An 8588-nucleotide genomic window follows, 5' to 3' on the forward strand; every position below is an offset into this window, starting at 1 on the left:
CTGGTATTGTTTAAAAGAAAACATTCATATTCCTCACAGTTTAGGTTCCCTTTAAAAATGATTGCGGGCTGAAAACCGCTTGGCTAATGTATTGGTGCACACCAGAGCGGTTTGTTTTTTCCCCAAATGCAAACTCGGGTCCTGCAGCATTTTTGCTGATTTCTGAGGCGATTCTGACTCAATGTTAAGTATAGGAAAGTGGAAAACCACTTTGAAAAACGCTAGATCAGATTACAAACATTTTTGTTACAGTAGCTATTCAGTTACAGCTGTACTGTAACATATAAAAAACGCTACACAAAAAAGCTCCAAAAAACGCTAGGCATGTTTAGAAAATTGCTCCAAACATGCCTAGAATTACTCTTCAAAACTGCTTCAAGAACCATTAGCGTTTGCGGATACGCTAGCGGTTTTTAGTGTGCACTGGCCCTTAGCCAAGGTTTAGCACTATAGTGGTCCTTTTTGTGACCATGGAAGCAATGAAAAAGAAATAGCTGTAAAAATTACTTTGTGGAAAGTCCTTCAGTTTGGTGTAAAATGCTTTTATGAATGAATTAGTGCAATTGGTGAAGTATTCATTTAGAATGGTGATACTTCTGGTCATTCTTTTTCTTGTATGGCAGTGTGCATACATATTTGTGGCCACAGCACATTCTGTATGGTATATGGTGTGGACTACCCTTTTTGCTTTTAAATATTCTTTAGGCCCCTTTTACACTTATGCGTGGTGCCGCCCCGCTTTACCCTTTTCCACCACAAGGGCCATTTTTATGCGATGCAGTTTGGTGCACCGGAAGTATCCATATTGTTGCTTTTCTGATGCAAAATCTGCAGGGCATGATCTGTGCACATATTATGCAGCAATGCAAGTCAATGGGCAACGCAGCAAGTGTGAATGACGGGAGCGCGATGCAGCGTGGCACTCATGTGCGAACTAACGGGAATCCCAGTGACATATTCCCTGCTGGGCAGGAAGTCACTGAGTGGGGGGCGGTGGTATGCCTATGACCTTGTCGCCCCATGATGGTGCAGGGTCATATGAAGATGTTTTTTGTGGTGAAGGCTAGTTTACTGGTTACACCACATCGCACCGCTACTAATAGGTGTGAAACCTGCCTTAACCCCCTTGGCGGTATGAAAAATACCGCCAGGGGGCAGCGCAGCAGTTTTTTTTAAAATTATTTTTTTTTTAAATCATGTAGCGAGCCGAGGGCTCGCTACATGATAGCCGCTGCTCAGCGGCATCCCCTCAGCCCCGCCGATCGCCTCCGGTGATAGGCGATCAGGAAATCCCGTTCAAAGAACGGGATTTCCTGGAGGGCTTCCCCCGTCGCCATGGCGACGGGGCGGAATGACGTCACCGACGTCGGGACGTCATTGGGAGACCCGATCCACCCCTCGGCGCTGCCTGGCACTGATTGGCCAGGCAGCGCTCGGGGTCTGGGGGGGGGGGCCGCGCGCCGCACCGGATAGCGGCGATCGGGCGCGCGGCGGCGGCGATCGGGGTGCTGGCGCAGCTAGCAAAGTGCTAGCTGCGTCCAGCAAAAAAAAATGAAGTAAATCGGCCCAGCAGGGCCTGAGCGGCACCCTCCGGCGGCTTACCCCGTGTCACACACGGGGTTACCGCTAAGGAGGTTAAAGAGACTCTGAAGTATCAAAAAAAAACAGTTTTTATTTCCTATTCCTCTTAAGTATTTACGTCCCACCTGAAATGATGCATCCCTGTGGCTAAACGCTCACCTAATCCCCCGAAATCCCATGGGGAAAATTTGGGCAGAGCTTCCTGGTAGAGGCAGAGCTTTGGGCTGTAGCTCTGCCTCTACTCACGTCCTTCTTCGCTGATCGCTGCTTCTCCCCACCCCCTCAGTCTTCTTTCACTGAGAGGGGCGGGGAGAGGTGGCAATTAGCGCAGATTGACGCAAATGGAGGCAGAGCTATAGCCCAAAGCTCTGCCTCCTTCGGGCAGCAAAATCCATGACTTTGAAAGCTGTGGATTTTTGCCTAGCGATTTTGGGGGATTAAGTGAGCGTTTAGCCGCGGGGATGTGGCGTATCATCAGGTGGGACATTAATACTTAAAGGGATACTGTAGGGGGGTCGGGGGAAAATGAGCTGAACTTACCCGGGGCTTCTAATGGTCCCCCGCAGACATCCTGTGTTGGCGCAGCCACTCCACAATGCTCCGGCCCCGCCTCCGGTTCACTTCTGGAATTTCTGACTTTAAAGTCAGAAAACCACTGCGCCTGCGTTGCCGTGTCCTCGCTCCCGCTGATGTCACCAGGAGTGTACTGCGCAGACACAGACCATACTGGGCCTGCGCTGTGCGCTCTTGATGACATCAGCGGGATCGAGGACACGGCAACGCAGGCGCAGTGGTTTTCTGACTTTAAAGTCAGAAATTCCAGAAGTGAACCGGAGGCGGGGCCGGAGCATCGGTGAGCGGCTGCGCGGGCACAGGATGTCTGCGGTAGACCATTAGAAGACCCGCGTAAGTTCAGCTCATTTTCCCCCGACCCCCCTACAGTATCCCTTTAAGAGGAATAGGAAATAAAAACAGTTTTTTTTTGAGACTTCAGAGTCTCTTTAAAGCAAGCAATGGCAAGTCAGCTGGCACGTGTTTGTGCGGGTTAGAAAATGAAAGCAAACATCCGAATGGTTGCTACAGTGAAACTTCCACATTTCCTCTACTTCAGTTTTTTTAATAAATCATCAGCACCACTCCTAAAAATGCTGCTCAGCGGCAGATATTCAGAGAGGGAACGTGGCCATGCTTTCTGCTAGAAAGCATTTCCCTGACAGATGATGACGAGCGTGGCACAGTAAATATTTATATCTAATAGTTGCCAGTTAATTACGGCGAGCATAAGCCAGCATGACATTTTATATGTGTTATTACTCTGAATCTGACAGGGGAGAAAGTGAGAAGAAATGTCTCACAGGAACAGATTCCAGTAAGGCAATTTAATGATGGGACTGGCCCCAGCTATCCAGACTGAAGCATTAAGCCTGCTGGAGAGACTTGAAAACATTTCCCCGTGGAAATTTTCCCTTGTGAAATAAGAGGAAAATAAGAAAAAGATGGAGGCCTTGTGAAATAAGAAGAAATGAGAAAAAGATGCCAGCATGTAAACTGACCAGGAGCAGAAAATATTGCTGCAAATGATTTCACTTATACTTTATACATGGGATTGGCTTAGAACAAAGTGACAAGCAGTAAATCCCTTTACTTAGGCATATCAAAACATAATAATGTATTACCCTTCTTCAGTGTCTGTACTGCAGGGGAAATCTCTGTTTCTATATTACGATGTGCCTAAAAACTTTACAATACCTTTTATTTGCAGTTTGTCCTTAAAGGGAACCTGAAGCGAGTAAAATGATTTAAAATAAATACATGATGTACCTGCAAATAAATATGACATACTTACCTTGCCATCAATTCCTCTCAGAAGCACTCCATTTGCATCTAACAATGATACCTTCCAGTTCTGACAAGATTTTGTCTTCTGTCATTATACCTTGCTAAATAAACCATTTTGTGAAACAATAAAAAATGGCAGTACAGTAAATTGTCAGATTTTTTTTTTTTTTTTTTTTTTTTTACCAATGATAAAAGTGTGAAAGCAGAACATGGACAAACACAGAAAAAAAACCCTGATTCTCAAGCGGCCCATTGACTTTCATTATATTTGCGGCAGTGCAAGTTTCCCCATATGCGGCATTCTAATCAGTGTGCTCCCCAAGTCATGGTGAGTCAGAAGCACCAGGATTGTGAAAAAAGCCACAAGGAACCTGAACGTTTCTCTCTCACTAAAAAAAAAACTATGCTAAAAACAGCTTTCCCTTCTTAAAACATACAGATGAATAATTGCACATACTTACTGTTTTAAAAAGAAATTATGTTTACTGTAAGCACAATGTAAATATAACAGCTAATACTATACATGAAGTGTTAACACTACTGTATTCTAAAAACGTCATAAAATAAAATATGCACAAATATTGAATTATTGATTGGGCCCTATTTTAAGTTATTGAAGCACATTTAGCTATAAGAACAGTTACAATTTAAGTAATCTTTATTTATCCAACATTCACATGAAAAAAAAACCATAATGATTGTGTTTCCTTTAAGGTAGCATTACAGATAGCCAAGCAAGCTTATGGTGAACCAGAACGCCTAGTAGTGTGTAACGGGCTTGGTCTCTTTCAGCCCCTTATACACTCCTAGGAGTTCTGGTTCATCATGAGCTTGCTGGGCAATCTGTAACTCTCAGTGTTCCAAGTCCTACCCCATAGAGCTACATTAACCTCCCTGGCGGTAAGCCCGTGCTGAGCACGGGCTATGCCGCCGGAAGGCACCGCTCAGGCCCCGCTGGGCCGATTTGCATAATTTTTTTTTGCTACACGCAGCTAGCACTTTGCTAGCTGCGTGTGCAATGCGATCGCCGCCGCTACCCGCCGATCCTCCGCTATTCGTCGCGCCGCGGCCGCCCCCCCCCCCCGACCCCGTGCGCTGCCTGGCCAATCAGTGCCAGGCAGCGCTGTGGGGTGGATGGGAGTCCCCTTTGACGTCACGACGTCGATGACGTAGGGGATGTCATCCCACCCATCACCATGGCAACGGGGGAAGCCCTCCAGGAGATCCCGTTCTTTGAACGGGATCTCCTGATCACCGGAGGCGACCTTGTCTCGCTACATGAAATTTTTTTTTTTTTTTTAAACGGATTTGCTGCCCCCTGGCGGATTTTTAGCAAACCGCCAGGAGGGTTAATCCATACCATGCAGTGCACTAATGAGGATTAACCAAACTTAAATGGTCTGTATGCATGTTGGATTATTGTGACTCTGTACAATTAACAAGATGACATATCATTGCATTCCAGCTGTTCTGGGGGTGTGTTTAGGTATCAGGGACAACAAAGAGATGATTTGCATATTCAGCAGTGATGCATTGTGGGACACCTCAGAGCTCACTCCAACCTGAATAAATGCAAATACCTTCTGATTTAAGAAGGCAAACTTGTAAACCTTAGCCAATATAATTTAAAATGTTATATTGAGTTTATACTAATAGTACCGTATACACTCGAATACAAGTCAACCTTGTGTATACCCAGCAAAGTTAATGGCTGCACTTGGGGTTCAGGAGTGGTTAATGACTGCACTGCATACAGTATTGCAGCCATTAACCCCTCCTGTCCAAGAATTGAACTTTATCCCAATCAGTAGCTGATACCCCCTTTTACATGAGAAATCTATTCCTTTTCACAAACAGACCATCAGGGGGCACTGTATGGCTGATATTGTGGTGAAACCCCTCCCACAAGAAACAAGAAAAGTATGTACTCTTGGCAGTTTCCTGTCTGTGAACTTAGCTGCATTGTGGGAAATAGCTGTTTACAGCTGTTTCCAACTGCCCAAAAAGGCTGCAGCAGCTACATCACCTGCCAACAATAAAAATGTCACCATGTAATAAATGTCAGAATGTAAATGAGGGATTTAAAATATTTTGCAATGGGCAAACACTGACTAAATCATTTATACATAATTATTGTAAAAATGAAGCACTTTTTTAATTACATTATTTTCACTGGAGATCCTCTTTAAGTGCAGCCAATAACTTCTCCAGGCTTCCAAGTGCTGCAATTATTCACTCCCTTTTATGCAGCCCAGTAGCTTTCCCCCTGCCCTTTCCTTGTTAATTATTGTGGCCAGGACTTTCAGACATGTGTTCTCTTGGTATTTTCTTTCTATCACTTACCACGGGGCCCTATACTTTTATGAAGTGAATCAGCCCTACATTTCTAGACTTATACTCGAGTATATACAGGTCTTTCTCAAAAAATTAGCATATTGTGATAAAGTTCATTATTTTCTGTAATGTACTGATAAACATTAGACTTTCATATATTTTAGATTCATTACACATAAACTGAAGTAGTTTAAGCCTTTTATTGTTGTAATATTGATGATTTTGGCATACAGCTCATGAAAACCCAAAATTCCTAGCTCAAAAAATTAGCATATTTCATCCGACCAATTAAAGAAAAGCGTTTTTAAAACAAAAAAAGTCAACCTTCAAATAATTATGTTAAGTTATGCACTCAATATTTGGTCGGGAATCCTTTTGCAGAAATGACTGCTTCAATGCGGCGTGGCATGGAGGCAATCAGCCTGTGGCACTGATCAGGTGTTATGGAGGCCCAGGATGCTTCGATAGCGGCCTAAGCTCATCCAGAGTGTTGGGTCTTGCGTCTCTCAACTCTCTCTTCACAATATCCCACAGATTCTCTATGGGGTTCAGGTTAGGAGAGTTGGCAGGCCAATTGAGCACAGTAATACCATGGTCAGTAAACCATTTACCAGTGGTTTTGGCACTGTGAGCAGGTGCCAGGTCGTGCTGAAAAATGAAATCTTCATCTCCATAAAGCTTTTCAGCAGATGGAAGCATGAAGTGCTCCAAAATCTGATAGCTAGCTGCATTGACCCTGCCCTTGATAAAACACAGTGGACCAACACCAGCAGCTGACATGGCATCACTGACTGTGGGTACTTGACAATGGACTTCAGGCATTTTGGCATTTCCCTCTCACCAGTCTTCCTCCAGACTCTGGCACCTTGATTTCCGAATGACATGCAAAAGTTGCTTTCATCCGAAAAAAGTACTTTGGACCACTGAGCAACAGTCCAGTGCTGCTTCTCTGTAGCCCAGGTCAAGCGCTTCTGCCGCTGTTTCTGGTTCAAAAGTGGCTTGATCTGGGGAATGCGGCACCTGTAGCCCATTTCCTGCACATGCCTGTACACGGTGGTTCTGGATGTTTCTACTCCAGACTCAGTCCACTGCTTCCGCAGGTCCCCCAAGGTCTGGAATCGGTCTTTCTCCACAATCTTCTTCAGGGTCCGGTCACCTCTTCTCATTGTGCAATGTTTTCTGCCACACTTTTTCCTTCCCACAGACTTCCCACTGAGGTGCCTTGATACAGCACTCGGAGAACAGCCTATTCGTTCAGAAACTTCTTTCTGTGTATTACCCTCATGCTTGAGGGTGTCAATGATGGCCTTCTGGACAGCAGTCAGGTCGGCAGTCTTACCCATGATTGCGGTTTTGAGTACTGAACCAGGCTGGGAGTTTTTAAAAGCCTCAGGAATCTTTTGCAGGTGTTTAGAGTTAATTAGTTGATTCAGATGATTAGGTTAATAGCTCGTTTAGAGAACCTTTTCATGATATGCTAATTATTTGAGATAGGAATTTTGGGTTTTCATGAGCTGTATGCCAAAATCATCAATATTAAACCAATAAAAGGCTTGAACTACTTCAGTTTATGTGTAATGAATCTAAAATATATGAAAGTCTAATGTTTATCAGTACATTACAGAAAATAATGAACTTTATCACAATATGCTAATTTTTTGAGAAGGACCTGTACAGTAAATAAGCTATGGCATGTTCTGCTCTCTGCTTGATGAATTTGCTTTGAAACCATTCCACCTGCTTCTACAGTTGTAAATTGACTCTCAGCACTTGTTATCATCCTTCCATGAAGCAGTAATCATGCACAACTCCAATCAAAGAAGCCAATTTGGCTATTAATTCTGTTGATCAGCATACATCAACTTACCCTTAATGACGACAGTGTATGTGTTAGCCATTCACAGAATTTATCTTAACGTCAGTAGTTAACATATTTTACAGAATGAATGGCTACATTCAACTGTTGGCTGAGTCAGAGAAAAGATCCTGTTTCATATGGTAATGGCAGATGGCTTAATTCTTGCCACCCTCTCCTTGGTGAGATACTTGTCCAGCTAACTGTAAAGGGAAAACTGTGAAAGCTAACATATACGGTAATGCTGAATTTCACAGTAGCTTTAATAACCCTGTACAAAATCTTTGCATTGCAGTTTGTTATGCTGTTATGAACTTATCAGAGCAGCAGAGGTAATGTCTTAAAAAACCACATAAGCCAAAAACTCCGTTCACAGACTCTACCAGAACCTGAATATTGAAATCCATATGTGGAGGTCAAAGCTCAAGTGATTTATTGATACATATGACAGAATATGGTCTGTGAGACTCTAGGAGAACCTTCCATACGCTCTAGTAACTCTGTCTTATATAAATCCTGCAGCTTTATCAGTCATAATAATCAGTTCAGCAAAATGGCAGCAGGAGCAGATTTATGAGGTTCAGTTGTGACTTTTTCATAGTAGTAAAAATTGCAGTAGGTTGACTCTTGTGTCTTTTAAAGAGAAACCTTACAGGCTTGCAGTCAGTTTTGTTAAAGAGAATCTGTACTCTAAAATTTTTACAGCAAAAAGCATACCATTCTATTCATTATGTTCTCCTGGGCCCCTCTGTGCTGTTTCTGCCACTCTCTGCTGCAAACCTGGCTTGTAATTGCCAGTTTTAGGCAGTGTTTACAAACAAACTAACCAGAGTGTGTGAGTCATGCAGAGCCTGCAGGGGGCCTGGAGGGGGTGTGTATAGCTTCTACCAATCACAAGCAGCCCTGCACATTTCACACATTACAGCCTTAGCCCGACTGTGCCTGCCGATAGAAGAAAACAGATTAGATCATATAACAG

This window comes from Hyperolius riggenbachi, chromosome 5, assembly GCF_040937935.1.
Source record: "Hyperolius riggenbachi isolate aHypRig1 chromosome 5, aHypRig1.pri, whole genome shotgun sequence".
NCBI lineage: Eukaryota > Metazoa > Chordata > Amphibia > Anura > Hyperoliidae > Hyperolius > Hyperolius riggenbachi.